The sequence below is a fragment of the Trichosurus vulpecula genome, chromosome 1 (genome assembly GCF_011100635.1).
Source record: "Trichosurus vulpecula isolate mTriVul1 chromosome 1, mTriVul1.pri, whole genome shotgun sequence".
Lineage (NCBI taxonomy): Eukaryota > Metazoa > Chordata > Mammalia > Diprotodontia > Phalangeridae > Trichosurus > Trichosurus vulpecula.
The window spans coordinates 206,945,358-206,962,039 of NC_050573.1; the positions used below are offsets into that span (position 1 = coordinate 206,945,358).

Genomic DNA, 16,682 nt, shown 5'->3' on the forward strand with positions numbered 1-16,682 from the left:
TGATATATAATTACTTGACAATTACTTGTCTTAATCTTTATTCTACTTTAACTCTCTATAGCCTTTGCCATTGTCACTCACTTATCAGTCTCCACTCTCCCCCTTGATCATTTCATCAGCTTCCATGAGTATAATGACAATGTCTATGCAAATGTACATGTCTAATCCTAATCTCTGCACTTTCAGTCCCTCATCACTAGATGACTGCTAAAAATTCCATCTATGCCTAGAATTACTATAGACACTTCAAGATTTATATATCCAAAACAAAATGAATTAACTTTATCTAAATGTATCCCTCCTCCAACCTTCTCCTCATTTTGGTGATGTTGCTGCCATGCTTCCAGTCACCTAGGCCACACACACACACACACACACACACAGCAGTTACCTACAACTGTAGTATAATTGATGATATTCCCTATCTTCCCTATATCCAATCAGTTATCTAAGCTTAATATATTCTATCTCTACAATGTCTCATATTCATCCCTTTTTTCTCCATTACCAGAGTCACTATCCTGGTTCAGAATCTCATAGCTTTCAACTGGACTATTGGCAATATCCTCCCTCCTTACTGTTGTTCTTGTTTCTAGTCTCTGCCTCGTCAATCTCTCTTTCCTATACTTGCCAAAATTATATATTCCTAATTCACAATTTCAAAATTGTCACTCCTGTACTAAAAAATAAATCCTTGGTAGCTCCCTATTGCTTCTAGGATAAAATACAGACTCTCTAGTCTGGATTCAAAGTTATATTTAAACTTTCTCTCATCTACATTTCTAGACATATCACCTTATTCTTCAGTCTAGATTTCAGTCAAACTCACCTTATTCATTATTCCCTGAAAACAACATTCCATCCTCTCAATGTATGGAGACATTGCTTTCCCCCAAACCTAGAATACACTCACTGTAGCCTTACATCTTATAATACATAGCTTCTTTCAATATTCAGCTCATATACCCCCTCTGATGTGAAGATTTTCTTGATCACTTTCAAGGAGTAAGAGTGAAAATATGATCATAATGGAGAGTAGGGGAAATTGTATGGTGACTTTCATTGAGTGTGTAGCTTGCCTTTCTGCCACAGCTGAGTAGAATATTACACATTGCCATATTACATATTGGAACTTGAGGAATCCGCTCTCCACACTCCAGGTTGTTAGGGAGAAATAAGGATCTTAAAATAAACACGAACAAGGCATCAATGGGAAAAAAAGACAATCTAAAGTTGAGAATCCCGAGTCTTGTCAGGATGATTGAAAATAAAAGAATGTTGTAGAGAGGAGGAAAGAAAGAAAAAAGCATTCATTAAGTGTCTACAGTGTTCCTGGCATTGTGCTAACTGCCTTACAATCATTAGCTCATTTGATTCTCAGAATAAACCTCAGGAATAGGCACTATTATTATCCCCATTTTACAGTGGAGGAAACTGAGGCAGGTAGCGGTTAAGTGATTTGTACAGGGTCACACATCCAGGGAAAGTCTGAAGCTGGATTGAACTCAGGCTTTTCCTGACTTAAGGCCTGGTACTCTAACCACTGTACCACCAAGCAACAACTAGGAGGTGTAAAGGAAAAGATATTTGTGTAGTTAAGCTTAAAAGATATTTAAGCCCTTGAAGAGAAGAGAGATGATTCTCAGAAGGGGAAGAAGCTTCTTGTCTTCTAGATAATGATATAAAGAATAGCCATAAAGAAGGAAGAATTTCAGTCAAGTGTAATAACAATGTTGTTAGCAGCGGCTGTGAAGGTGAAAGACCAACCACCATACCAACAAGAGCACACGGGAGGGCTTCTAGCACAAGTCCTTTGATCTGCTTTTCTAAGGAAAGCAACTTTAAGAGGTTAACAATCTTACATTAATTAAACATATATATATATATATATATATATATATATATATATATATATATATATACCATTCACTTAGTTCAGGGGGAAAAGCCAGCACCCTGAACTTCAGAGCAAATACAAACAGAAATTAGAAACAGATCAACAGACAGGCTTTTAGTTGTCTGACCAAATCAGATTACATACATAGTTACCAGAGAGAAGCACTATCATCTGGGTTTTCAAAGCTTGGGGCCCCCTCCCTCTCCTACTGCTTCAACAGCTACCCAAAGTCTTGTCACCAACACTCTTTCAATGAATGTGCCCTCAAAGGCAAAACACTAATCTCTGAGTTATACTTCTTCAGGGTCAAAGGGCATCACAACCATGTGACTCAAACCCATGTGAACTAGGCCTTCTCTTGACCTCAGCAGGTCATCAAAGACTCCTGATTCAATCAAAGACTCCTTAGCAATGAGAAGTACTCCAAATCAAAGACAATAAGATATCCACTTTTCTTGCCATTACATTTGAAAGGCAAGACTCATCAAGGTAATTGATGGCCTTAGCATTCCAAAAGAGAAGAACAGCAAAAAAGTCCCACCCTAATTACTGTAACATTGAGAGAGGCAGAAATTCACAAGAGATAGAAATCCAATAAAATAATCAACACTTAAGCCCGTTGTCTTGAGAGTCTATACACAAATTTTGGAAATTTAGGCAATAAACAAGATGAACTAGAGACCCTCACACAAAGACATAAATATTATCTTGCAAATAACTGAGTCTTGACATGAAAATCACAACTATTCTTTGGTTCTGGATGAATTTCAGAAGAAAGAGGACAGATAAAATGGAGGGGGTTTTGTATTATATATTTAGAATGTATACCACAGGTCTGTTTGAGGGGGCAGCGATTATGATAGAGATCATTTGGGTGATGGTCAAAGAAGGTAGGAAGGGATTACACTGCCTGGATGGAAAAAAAATAAAAGCTGTTAAATTCTCATATTATTCTTATTTTCACTGAAAAGGAAAATTATCTTGTCACTTAAAATATCTAACTGGGAGTTGATACCCAAGATAAAATAGGAGACAGTAAAAGAGCACTACTTTATTAGGTTTCATAGCTCAGGTTAAAGCAAAGACCTGGGTTTTGAATTTAAAGGAAATTGGTACTCAGGAAGCTGATACCAAAAAAAGGCTTCATCATTATTCAGCACAGCAAGCAGACAAAAAAGCATATACTACATGGCATAGATAAACAGAAAGAGGTTTCTCCCCACAGATACAAAAACCTCACTCAGCACAAGGAGGTGGGAGATGTGTTGGGGAGGAAACTTGCTCAAAGTTTGGGTTCAGGTGGAGAAAGTATACATCTTTTTTCTTCTTTTTTATTTAATTTATTTCCCCCAGTTGCATGTAAAAATAATTTTAACATTAACAAAGTTCCAAATTCTCTCTCTTCCTCCCTCCCCACAGACCCACATTGAGAAGGCATACATGTGTAGTGATGCAAAATACCTCCATAATAGTCATGTTGTGGGGAAAAAAAAAACACATGGACAAAAAAAATCTCAAGAAAAATAAAGAAAGTAAAAAAGAATATGCTTCAATCTGTTTTAAGACACAATCAGTTATTTGTCTGGAGATGGGTAGCATTTTTCATCTTAAGTCCTTCAGAGCTGTCTTGGATTGTTGAATTGCTAAGAATAACTGAGTCATTCACATTTGATCATTGCATAATATTGCTGTTGTTTTGTACATAGTACATTTCGCTTTGCATTAGCTCATATAAATCTTTCCAGGTTTCTCTGAGAGCATTCTGCTCATCATTTCCTATAGTACAACAGTATTCCATCAAAATCACGTACCACAATTTGTTCAGCCATTCTCCAGTTGATGGGCATCCCTTCAGTTTCTAATTCTTTGTCCCCAGAAAAGAGCTGCTATAAATATTTTTGTACATATAGGTCCTTTTCCTTTTTTGTCTCTTTTTGAGATACAGACCTAGTAGGGGTATTGCTAGCTGAAAGGGTATGCATGGTTTTATATCTATTGGGCATAGATCCAATTTATAGAATGGTTGGATCCATTTGCAACTACATTAACAATGCATCAGTGTCTCATTTTTTCCCACATCCCCTCCAACATTTCTCATTTACCTTTCCCATCCTATTAGCCAATCTAATTGGTATGATGAAGTACCTCAGAATTTCTCTAATCAGTAGTGAGTTAGAATAATTTTTCATATGGCTATAAATAGCTTTCATTACTATCAGAAAACTGATCATACCTTTTGACCATTTATAAATTGGGGAATGGCTCTCATTTTTATAAATTTGACCCAGTTCTCTCTATATTTGAGAAATAAAGCCTTTGTGAGAGAAACTTGCTTTAATTTTTTTTTCCACAGTTACTATTGCTGACTATTCCTCCTCCCCTCATTTATTCTATTCTTTCTCATTCCTTTCATTCTGTCCCTCCTCAAAAATAGTTGATTGAGGGAGGACTACACCCTGCCCCAATCTGCCCTCCCTTCTATCACCCCCCACCTTCTCTTATCTACTTCCCTGTGGGGTGAGATAGATTTCTATACCTAATTTAGTGTGTATATTATTCTATCTTTAAGCCAATTCCGATGAGAGTAAAGTTCACTCACTTCTCCTCGTCTACTCCCTCTTCTACTCCACTGTTAAAGCTTTTTCTTGCCTTTTATATGTGAGATAATATACCCCATTCTACCTCTTCCTTTTCCTTTCTCCTGGTACATTCCTCTCTCACCTATTAATTTTATTTTTTGAGATATCATCCCTTCATATTCAACTCACACCTGTGCCCTCTGTCCATATATATTCCTTCTAAATACCCTGATAATGAGAGAGGGCTTCTGAGTTACAAATATCATCTTACCATGTAGGAACATAAACAATTTAACTTTAATAAATCTCTTAAGATTCCTCTTTCCTGTTTACCTTGTTGTGCTTCTCTTGAATCTTGTATTTGAAAGTCAAATTTTCTGTTTAGCTCTAGTCTTTTCTCAAGAATGCTTAAAAGTCCTCTGTTTCATTGAATATCCATTTTCCCCCTGAAGGATCATACTCAGTGTTGCTGGGTAAGTGATTCTTTTTTGTAATCCTATCTCCCTTGCCTTCTGGAATATCATATTCTAAACTCTTCAATTCTTTAATGTAGAAGCTGCTAAATCTTTTGTTATCTTTCTTGTTGCTCCATGATACTTGAATTGTTTCTTTTTGCTGCTTGCAATATTTTGACCTTGGAACTCTGGAATTTGGCTATAATATTCCCGAGATTTTTCATTTTGGAATCTCTTTTGGGAGTGATCAGTGTATTCTTTCAATTTCTATTTTACCCTCTGGTTCTAGAATAGCAGGGCAGTTTTACTTGATAATTTCTTGAATAATGATGTCTAGGCTTTTTTTGGCCATGGCTTTCAGGTAGTCCATTTTTAAATTATCTCTCCTAAATCTATTTTCTAGGTCTGTTTTGTTTCAGTGAGATAGTTCACATTGTCTTCTATTTTTTCATTCTTTTGGTTTTTTATTATTGTTTCTTAATTTCTCATAAAGTCATTAGATTCCATTTGCTCCATTCTAACTTTTAAGGAATTAATTTCTTCAATGAGCTTTTGGACCTCTTATTCCATTTGGTCAATTCTGCTTTTTAAAGCCATTGTTTCCTCATTGGCTTTTTGGACCTCTTTTACCATTTGGCCTAGTCTATTTTTTAAGGTGTTACTTTCTTCAGTATTTTTTGTATCTCCTTTACCAAACTCATTTTTTTTTCATGATTTTCTTGCATCATTAATTTCTCTTCCCAGTTTTCCTCTACTTGTCTTACTTGATTTTCAAAATCCTTTTTGAGATCTTCTATTGCCTGAGGCCAATTCACGTTTTTTCTTGGAGGCCTTGGATGTAGGAACTTTGACTTTGTTGCCTTCTATTAAGTGTATTTTTTGGTCTTCCTTGTCACCATAGTTACTTTCTAAAGTCAGTTTTTCCCCCATTGTTTGCTCATATTCCCAGCCTATTACTTGACTTTTTAACTCTTTGTTAAGGTAGGGCTTTGCTTCCAGTGTGGAGGTTGAACTGTCCCAAGCTTTAGGGTTTTTGTGGAGCCGTTTTCAGAGATAATTCTAGGCACCCACACGTTTCCACTTCTTCCAAGGTGGTATGATCTAAGGAGAGGTGTTTACTACTCTCTTGACCTGTGCTCTGGTGTCTAAGTGACCACAAGCATTCTTTTCTGTCCTGGAACTGTGTGGAGGGTCCCCCCTCCATGTGGCCATAAGCTCTGCTCTGCTAGTGCTCCTCCTTGCCCTGTAACTGCTACCCAGGACTGTGACATGGATCTGAGTAGGGGCAAAACAACAAAATACTGCCCTAGTGATAATCTCTTTCTGACCAATTGTTCAATCCTTTTACAATCTGTGGCCCGAGAGCTCTGGAAGCAGCTACTGCCACTTCTGCTGCTGATTCAGTAGCATCCAAGGCCTGCTCCTGGTTTGCTGGGGCCAGTGTTGTGCTGCTGTCGTCTCTGCTGGATTGTACTTTACTCTCACCCAATGCTTTGTGGGCATTAAGACCATTTAGGCTGTGACTCCATCTTAGAATTCTATTATTCTAACATCAAACAATATAAAGTTTACAATTATCACAAGTACCAAATCTGCTTGAAGAATTTAAGTCACAGCCACAATGGACTACAAATTACAGACTATTAAACACCATGGAAAATGGAAAGGTACTATAAAATTGTACTTAGTAGGATATACCAAGTTTCAAAAAAAAGTGACAAGAACAGAATCTACAAACTACAAGCAATTGTGCTCGATATTCTTGGGGAAATGCTAGAATGGAGAATTAAAGAGATATGTATTGAACATTTGGAAAAGGAAGTGGTGACTACAATGAGAAGAATGGCTTCATTAAATACACTAGTCATGCCAGGCTTACTTCATTTCCTTTTCTGACAGGATGACTAAATTAGGAGGTGGGGTGAATGCTATAGATATTGTGAAGAAGATGGATTGTTATGGGATTAGATAATAATATAATCATCTGAATTCTGAATTGGTTGGATGGCTTAACTCCAAGAAGAGCTGTTAGTGGTTCCACGTCACTGTGGCCTGTGGTGTTCTCCAGAGATTTCTGTTTGCCTTTATGTTACTAGACATTTTTTTTGAGCTGGCACTTTAATTAAATGTTTATTTAACAGGCCAACCTTCTCCCCTACCCAAAACTGGAGTTTCTTCTTATTTCCATGCTGAGTGGGGGGTAATGACAAAAACAACTGCTATCAAAGCTAAACAGACCAAACTCTTTTCAGAGAGTAGGGCTAACAGTGCCTTTAGCTTTGATTTTTCTTTCTAAAGTCAATTATATACATATACATATATATGTATATACACACATATACATATATACGCATATATATGTGTATATATATATATATATATATATATATACACACATATATCCACATTTGTTAGGACTAGGGTGGTACTCTGTTGCACATACACACATACAAACATATGTATGTATATGTAGACACACACACACATATATATACACATGTATACACACACATACATCTACTCTACCTCACAACAATGGTTTAAATACACTTAAAGAAGTTCAAGTGAAATCTGACAACAGGCACACCCAAGAACCACAAAGGTGAGTTGAGCTGCTTCTGGTGCTCTCATTGCTCCATCTTCTGGACACTGGTTGAGTCTTGAGGGAGAAACTTGCCTAATGCCAGGGAAAGAGACAGGAAGCACTGCTTGGTCCTGTTAGAAAGACTGTGCACAGGAACTAGCAGGTAGAAAAGTGGTGTCCATTAGACATTGCTAAAAGTGACCACCCTAGGGAGGACTTTGCCCTCCAGCAACTCTAGACTGGCAGCACCCCCGGTACTCACATGGCTGACTTTGTCCACAGTGTTCCATTTGGCGCAGCAAGTGATAGTATCTTCACCACCTATGATAGCAATGCATCCACTCTTGGTGGACTCCACCACATTGTTCATTAGCTCTTTCTTTCTCCAAGCAAAGGCTTCCAACTCAAATACTCCAACAAATCTGTTCTACGCAATCTGTTTGGCCTGGTCCACAGCTTCTGTGTACTTCTTGCTACTCTTGGGGTCACAGTCCAAACCCATTCATCCAGCAGGGATGCCAGAGGCCAATGTGGCTTGGCCAGTCTTGGCATTCTCATCAACTTTGTCTGCTGTTTCAAAGTCAGCAGGCAATGTTATCTTGACACCATTCTTCTCAGCCTTGGTGATCAAGTCTTTGGAAAACTTGGCCCCCTCTTCATCAAAGAGAGAAGTTCCAATCTTCATATTGTTGAGCACCTTGAGGAAGGTGAAACCTATCCCACCACCAATGACCATCTCATTGACTTTGTGTAGCATATTGTTGATCAACTGGATTTTGTCAGCAACTTTAACTCCACCCAAGATAGCCAGGAAGGGCCTCATGAGGTTCTCCAGGGCCTTGACAAAATAAGGCAGCTCCCTTTTCATGAGGAAACCACATGCCTTCTGGAGCAGATTCACTCCCACCATGGAACTGTGGGCATGGTGAGCAGTACCAAAAACATCATTGACATAGACATCCCCCAGCTTGGAGAAGGATACTTGGAAGGCTTCTACTTTGGCTGACACAGCTTTGATCTTGTTCCCAGAAGCATCTTAGCCTTTTCCTTCTTCTACATGAATTCTCCAGCAAAACCTTTAAGTGGGTTAGCACAGGCTTGCTCCACTTTTGGACCCACACAATTCTTCAGAAATCTTTGCCCAGCAAGCTTTTGAGCTCCACAGCCATGGGCTCCAAGGAGTCAGGCATGAGGATACAATCAGATGGGCCTAAATGACTCACCAGAACAACAGACTTGGCTCCATGATCCAAGCAATAATTGATGCTAGGAAGAGCAACCTTGATTCTCTGGCTATTAGTTCTTCTTTGTTCTTCATGGGAACATTTAAATCAACCCTCATGATAACCTTTTCCCCTTCAGGTCCACCTTGACCAAGTTCAATTTGTTCTGAAGAGACATGTTAGCAGAGATAGTGGGCTGTCTACAGCTGTGGCTATAGTTATAACTGGAGCTTGGGCTGCCAGAGCTCTGGAGTGTTCTGCACATTGGAGTCAGCACCTACTGCCAGACATTTTTTTTTAATCAGTGATTGATAAAAGAATAATTTGAACACATTAATTGAAGATGATGTAAAGCTGAGAGGGATAACTAAATGGATGAGAGTAGAATCAGGATCCAAAAAGATTTTGACAGGCTAGAGAACTGAGCTGAATTTTATAAGCATCAGTGTAAAATCTTCCATTTTGGTACCAAAAAATCAAATTCAAAAGTATTCATTGGGAGAAATGTGATTAAATAGCAGTTGTTCTGTGGGGGAAAATAGTTGTAGGGTTTGTAGTAGACTGCAAAAACTGAGTATCAATCAACATCATAAGTAATCCACAAGAGCTAATGGGATTAGAGGGGTACAGTATCCAATTGATAGTCTCTTGTATTCTGCTCTTGACAGACTTTATTTGTACTATTGTGCTCAGTTTTGGCACCATGGTTGTAAAAGGGCAAAGAGGGACTATCGAGAGGATGTCAACCAGAATGGTGAAAGATCTTGAATACATGTCATATGAAGACTGTTTGAAGGAACTCAGGATTTTTGGTCTATCTCTGTTTGAAGATTTGAAAGAGTGGCATGTAGATCAAGGATTAGATGACTTCTGCTAGTCTCTAAAACTTCATAGGTGAAAGTCATAAAGAGGCAAATTTAATTCTGATATCAGGAATAGGAAAGGAAAGGAAAGAAAAAAAGAGAGGAGAGGAGAGCTAATGAAAGGAGAGGAGATGAAAGGGGAAAGGAAAAGGGAAAGGAAAGATCTTTCTAAAAAATAGAATTGTCCAAAAGTGGAATGGGCTATCTCTGAGCAGGTGGGTACTCATTCCTTGGAGATTTTCAAAGAGAGACTGGACAATCTCTTTGCCTGTATGTTATATAGGGAATTCCTTCCATTTATGGGTTGTGCAAGATAGATGTCCACTGGGTCCCTTCTAGTTCTTGAATTTGGTGATTCTGAAATCCCCCAGTTGTTAGGATTCTCCATCCTTAAATAATCACATTTTGAAATTAGGGATGGCTTTTCATTTTACCTTTTTTTTTGGTAAAACCTTAGCACAAGGTTCTTAATAAATAATCATTTCCTTAGATTGAATTTATTTATCTGTCTATGCTTTGTATGACCTCCTCCCCACCTCTTCCCCTCCCTATCTCTAACAAATATAACAGATATTCTCTGAGGTCATATACTTTTGTATTGTTGTTTTTGTGGTCCTAGCAAAAACAACTCTTGTGGCACAATTCCAACATAGAACACAGGTGCATAATAAATATTGGTTGAATTGAATTGCCTTTATGGGAATTGATAGAAGTGCTATGTGCCCAACTATTCCCCAGCTCCTCTTGTTACTGAATTTAGAGTAAATGTGTTTTTACTGCACTATGAAAGACTTAACCAAGTTGTTCAATAAATATTGTACCTGTGGGAGAAAGAAAGGGAAGAAAGGAAGTCCCTAAGAATGGCATTGATGTTTTTTATTTTGATTATTTTATTACATTTTTATCTTTTTCGTAGGGAGATAGACTAAGTGGTATCTCAAGGTCTTTTCCATTACTGTGAAAATGTATTTCTAATTCAATATAATGCAATTCAGCAAACTTTGATTCATTTCCTATAACGTGCCAGGCATTTTGCTATATGCTGGGAACATAAGGCAAAAAAATTTGTCTCTGACTTCAAGGATCTTTCATTGTCTAGAAAGAGAAAGGAGAAAAAATATACAAAAAGACAAGTAAATAAAATATATGTAGATTAAATGCTCTTGTTCAGTTGTTTCAGTCATGTCTGACTCTTCCTGATCCCATTTGCGGTTTTCTCCACAAAGATACTGGAGCAGTTTGCCATTTCCTTTTCCAGTTAAATGAAACAATCATTTAGGGGTAGGAGAGAAGAGCACTAAATACTGGGGGGAAGAATCCAGAAGGATCATGAAAGATCATGCTTCAGAAGAGGCACTTGAACTGATCTTTAAAAGGAAGGATGGATTCTAAGTAGCAGAAGTGAGAAGAGAAAGCATTCTGCCTTAGTGGCAGCTTGTTGTAAAGACATAGAAATGGGCAATAGGTAGTTGTGCATGGGGAATAGGAATTACACCTGTTTCTCAAGAATATGGAATGTATGAGAAAGAATAATATGAAATCAATGGGAAAATATGGGTTGGAGCCCATGGGTTAGTTGTGAGGGTCTTTAAATGAAAAAAAATTCTAGAATCAACAGAGATTGACTAAGGATTTTTGGAAAATTTAGTAAATGCTCAAACCTGGGGGGTTAAAAATAAGAATTTCCAAGTTGTACAGAAGATGCATAAGAAACAGGAGAGACTTGGGACAGGGATGCCATTTTGGAAGCTATTTCAATGGGTATAATGTGACGAGGCAATAAACTAGATAAGGGCCATGTGGGTGGACACAAGGCAACAAAATGTTGCGTTCCATTCCATTGATTCCTTGTATTGAGAAATATTTCCTATGCTGAAAGTTCTGGTGACATATTGAGAAGCAATTGATGACAAAAAGACATATACGTCAAAAATATATTTTTCATTTGCTTATCTATAGTGCTTGAATATTTAAAAAGCATTTTCCTTACAATAACACAACTATGATTATACCCATTTTACACATGAGGAAACCAAGACATATTTTAATCAATCAGAAAGCATTTATTAAATGCTTCCTATGTGCAAGACACTACTAAATTTTGGGTATACGAAGAAAGGCAAAAACAGTTCCTGCCCTCAGTGAGTTTATGTTCTAGTGGATGAGACAATATGTAAATTGTTAACTACATTCAAGAAAAATAAAACAGTGTAAGTGAAAGGCATCTTTAGAAAAGAAGGATCTCAGGGGAACAGGGCAACCAGAATATATGCCATCTTGGAGTGGGGGGGAGGGTAGAAATGGGGAGAAAATTTGTAATTCAAACTCTTGTGAAAATCAATGATAAAAACTAAATATGTTAAATAAATAATTTTAAATTAAGAATAAAAAAAGAAAAAAAGAAAAGAAGGATCTAATATCTGGGGAGATAGGCAAAGGTCTCATGGCAAAGTAGTGCTTGAGGAGTCTTGAAGGAAGCTAATGGTTCTGAGAGAAAGAAGTGAGGAGACAAATTAATTCAGGCATGGGAGATCATTGCTTCAAGGGCACTGAGGCTAGAAATAGTGTACCATTTGTGAGGGATAGCAAATAGGATCATAGTGTTTTCTAGAGGAATACTATGGTATGAAGGGGCCAGGTTATGAGGAACTTTAAATGCTAAACACAAGACTTTATAGTTGATAGTGAAAGTAGGTGGTTTAGCTATTTTTACTGACACAACCAGAAAATGTTAGGATCTTAGCTTTTCAAGTATTTCCCCTACATATAATTGTCATACTTTTATGACATAACCATTTTCTATGAGGAACTCTCCTCAATATGGATTATTTTCATAAAAATACTTTCTGTGTTATAAGCATCATATTAAAGCTTGAGAGATTGAAGAAAGTCAACATATTTAATAACATTCCATTCCATTCATATAACAAGGATTTTCTTTAATAAAGACATAGCATATAGAACTGAAAAAGATTTTTTTAATTATATACTTAATCTTGAGAAAAGTCTATGTTTTCATAAAAATAGAAGTTGGTTGACTTTCTAGACAGAAATAGTTATTTCTTTTGCAGCTATTAGAGGTAACCTTGATGTAAAATATAGAAAGAGGGTCAGGGTCTGCGTGCAAGGTCCTCCTACAATGGCTTTGTGACCCCTGGTTAAGTCCTTTAGCCAGTAAGTGCTCCAGGAGTTTTTACAAGAATATAAGTTGCAGAACAGGTGCATTAGTAGGAAAAGTTTCCTCATTGCAAGTCCCTTCACCCAGTGAAATCATAGGTCAGGTTTAACATGCACATACTCAAACATACACACATACAAGCTTATAATATGGAGGAAGAAAACCCTAATTTTACCCATTATTTATGTTTATCATAGGGATGAATTCGATTTCAACCTAAAAAAGCATGGAATTCTTCTATATCCCTACCTACTCAGGCATGTCGATTGCTAGCTTTTCCTTCTATCCCTCAAAGCCACTAGATTTGAACTCTGCCAAGGAGTACATCAAGTTTGACAAAGTCAGTGTTGGCATCCCAAGGCACAGAGCCAATCCAGCACTCCCGAACAAACTGATTCAGTTGTCAGAGTATAAAATGTTAAATGAAAAACCATGGTAAATAACAAAGAAATCATTCATTGGGTTAATTGTTGATCAAAACAAGGCATCATTTTCAGGATACCAGTATCATATGTCATAGATGTGTTTATAATTGATAAAATGTTTTCAACATTAATATAGAACTTAATATATTTTGGGATATTTTCAAATTGTCATGCCATAATATTACCTTTGTCTTCTTGTAAATAACATTTTGGGGAAACAAAGGAAAGTAAAAAAAAAATTCTGTCTTTAAAAGTGTATTTTTAAGGTATGATTTTGCTTTGTTATTGGCAGACAGTGAAACCTTGAATTCAAAGGTTTACAAATCTTCTTTTCATAAAGACTGAACTCAAAGCTAGGTCATTCACCAGCCCATCTACCATATGTCGGATGGTGTGACAGAATGAGAACACTTATAGCCCAAATTAAAATGTCTCATGGTACTTTCCCAAGTGAATCTGAAATGGAAAAAGTGAACACCAAGGTCAGAGAAATGTAACCACTTGAACAAGCTGTCAAGTAACCTCCAAGGATCAGGGTCCAGATGACTTCTATACAAGTAAAAGAAGTCGTTAAAATTAGGAAATGCAATTTAAATGTTGCTTGGTGAAGCCTAAAATAAGTAGATGGGAATGAATATTTTCTACCCAATGAAAATGACTTTTTTTATTTCTTTTCCTTACATTCTTTTTTATTTTTTCTTTTCTTTCATTTTTTCTTTTTTTCTTACTTTCCTTTTATTTGTTCTTTTTCTTCCTTCCTTCTTTCCTTCCTTCCTTCCACAACCAATTTTTTCCTAGGAAAAAAAATCAAGAAACTAGTGTAACTTTAAATGGAGACTGCAGTCATATTGTATCAAATTGGGGAGTCTTAGAAAAGGTGATTTTAGGTTTGCCAGAGAGTCCATCCCCTCATTCTTACTAGAAGTAGGCTCCCTTTCACCTGATATTTACAATTTTATGCATCTCTTTCGAGATCATTTTGCATTTTCTGATTGGTAAATTTGCTCATAGGATCTTTGGGGCTGGAAGGGAGCTTAGAGGCTATCAAGATCAACCTCTTTCCCTTAATTTGCAAATGAAGAATTTGAACCCCAGAGAGATTATGTGACTTGTCCAAGGTTATAAAACTAGTGAAAGATGGAAGCAAGATGTGAACTCAAGGCCTCTGATTCCATGTGGAGTATCCTACCCAGTGTGCCATGCTACCACTTTTTTTTATTTTGCTTTAAAAATGCAATCACAGACCCTGTAACTGCCTTTTATTTTCCCTATTCATGGAGATCATTCTTGACTCAATGGGGCAAAACATGATTGTTTCCTTAATACATAAAAGAGTGGGCATTCTGGCCAAAGGGTCTGTGGTTGATTTTGCTGTCTTTCAGTGGTCTTTTGGACCTCCTTTTCCATTTGGCTAATTCTGCCTTTCAAGGCATGCTTCTCCTCATTGGCTTTTTTGGAGCTCTTTTGCCATTTGGGGTAGTCTATTTTTTAAGGTATTATTTTCTTCAGTATTTTTTTGGGTCTCCTTTAGCAAGTCATTGACTGGTTTTTCATGATTTTCTTGCATCACTCTCATTTTGCTTCCCAATTTTTCCTTTACTTCTCTTACTTGCCTTTCCAAATCCTTTTTGAGCTCTTGTATGGCCTGAGACCAATTCCGATTTTTCTTGGAGACTTTTGATGTGAGCTTTTTGACTTTGTTGACTTCTTCTGGATATATGTTTTGATCTTCTTTGTCACCAAAAAAAGATTCAATTGTCCGAGTTTTTCACTGCTTGCTCATGTTCCCAGTCAACTACTTGACCCTTGAGCTTTTTGTCAGGGTATGACTGCCTTCAGAATGACCAGTGCTTTGTCCTAAGCTTCAGGGGCATCGCATTGCTGTTTTCAGAACTACTTCTACACAGCAAGCTCTGTCACACTAGTGCTCCTCCTCCTCCAAGAACTGCCACCCAGGACTGTGACCCAGATCCAAGCAGGGCAAAGCAAGAGAGCCCTGCCTCTGTGCCAGCAAAGTGCTCCCTGCACTTCCACTCTGACCCTCTGCTTGACTTCTCCCACCAGGTGGGCCTGGGGCTGGAAGCAACCTCAGCTGGAGCTCTGGAAGCAGTCACAGGAACTTCCTGTTACTGCCACTGCCACACCGCACCACCTCTGCCACCCCCTGGGGCTGGGGCCTACCATGCACTCCTCTCACCCTGATCCAGCAGTTTTCCCACTGACCTGCTAAGTTGTCTTTGGTGTTTGTGGGTTGAGAAATCTGGTACCTGCCACAGATCAGTGATTCAGGGCCCTACGGCCTACTCTGCCCCATTTCTTCAGTGCCTAGTCTGTCCTGGTGTGGTCCATGTTGGGCTGTGTTCTGCTCCCAGCATGGAGTGATAGGCCCTTCCCAGTGACCATCCAGGCCATCCTGGACTGGAGACCTGCTTCCCTCTGTTATTTTGTGGGTTCTGTAGCTCTAGAATTTGTTCAGAGCCATTTTTTACAGGTGTTTGGAGGGATTTGGGGGAGAGGTTAAATGAGTCCCTGTTTTCCAGCCTCCATCTTGGCTCTGCCCCTTGATTCTGCTGTCCTGGCCACCATTCAGTTAGGGGTAGATGTGACCAGTGAGGGTTGAGGGCTATGGATAAGGAAACCCAAAGAATGCTGCTTTCAAAGAAAGAGCTCAAGAATTGTTCCTGGATAGTTCAGACACTTTCTTTTAGAGTCGATTTGGCCTTCTAGTTGTTCTTCATACAAAACATGCTATCATTCATCTCCCTTGTTTTGCACACATTTTGTCCCACACTTGAAATGAATGGATTTCTCCCTTCTGTTTCTCAGAATTCTTAGCTTCCTTCACAGTTCAGCTTACATTTTCCTTCTCCTTAGAATTGCTCCTTTTTTGTTTTCTGAATTTTCTTCTGGAGACTGGATTTATTTCCTCTATAGGATAATAGTCTATGGAATGATAATGACACAAAGATAATAATAACTAAAATCGAAGTGCTTTAAATATGTCATATCAGTTGGTTCTCATAACAACCCTATATGTAGGTGCTATTATTATCCCCATTTTATAGATGAAGAAACTGAAGGTTAGATCATATATTCATTTTGTATGAAACTTTTAAAGTCCACTTTCCTAAATTTAGTATATATGCCACAGTATGCTTGACCTTCCCTTTGTCTATCACAGACTCTAGGAGGGAATGATCTTGTGCCCCTAAATTTGGTAGTGAGAATCCTATCAGGTATGGAAATTCCTTTGTTGGTCCCTGTACCTTTTGAAGGCTATAATACCATTAAGGCAAATTTTTTTTTCTTTTTCTTATTTATTTATTTATTTATTTTTTTAAATGCAATTTATTTATTTAACATATTTGGTTTTCAGCATTGATTTCCATTAAGGCAATTTTAAAAAAATGACAAGGTCTGTTTTTAACAGAGAAAGTGAGAGTTGATATCTTAATAATTGAAGTCTCCCATTCCTACT

At 37.7% G+C, this 16,682-nt stretch overlaps 1 pseudogene; it reads right to left on the reverse strand.

Moving 5' to 3' along the window:
• Positions 1–7,696: 7,696 nt before the first annotated feature.
• Positions 7,697–8,916, reverse strand: LOC118833580 (annotated as a pseudogene).
• Between the last annotated feature and the right edge of the window lie 7,766 nt (positions 8,917–16,682).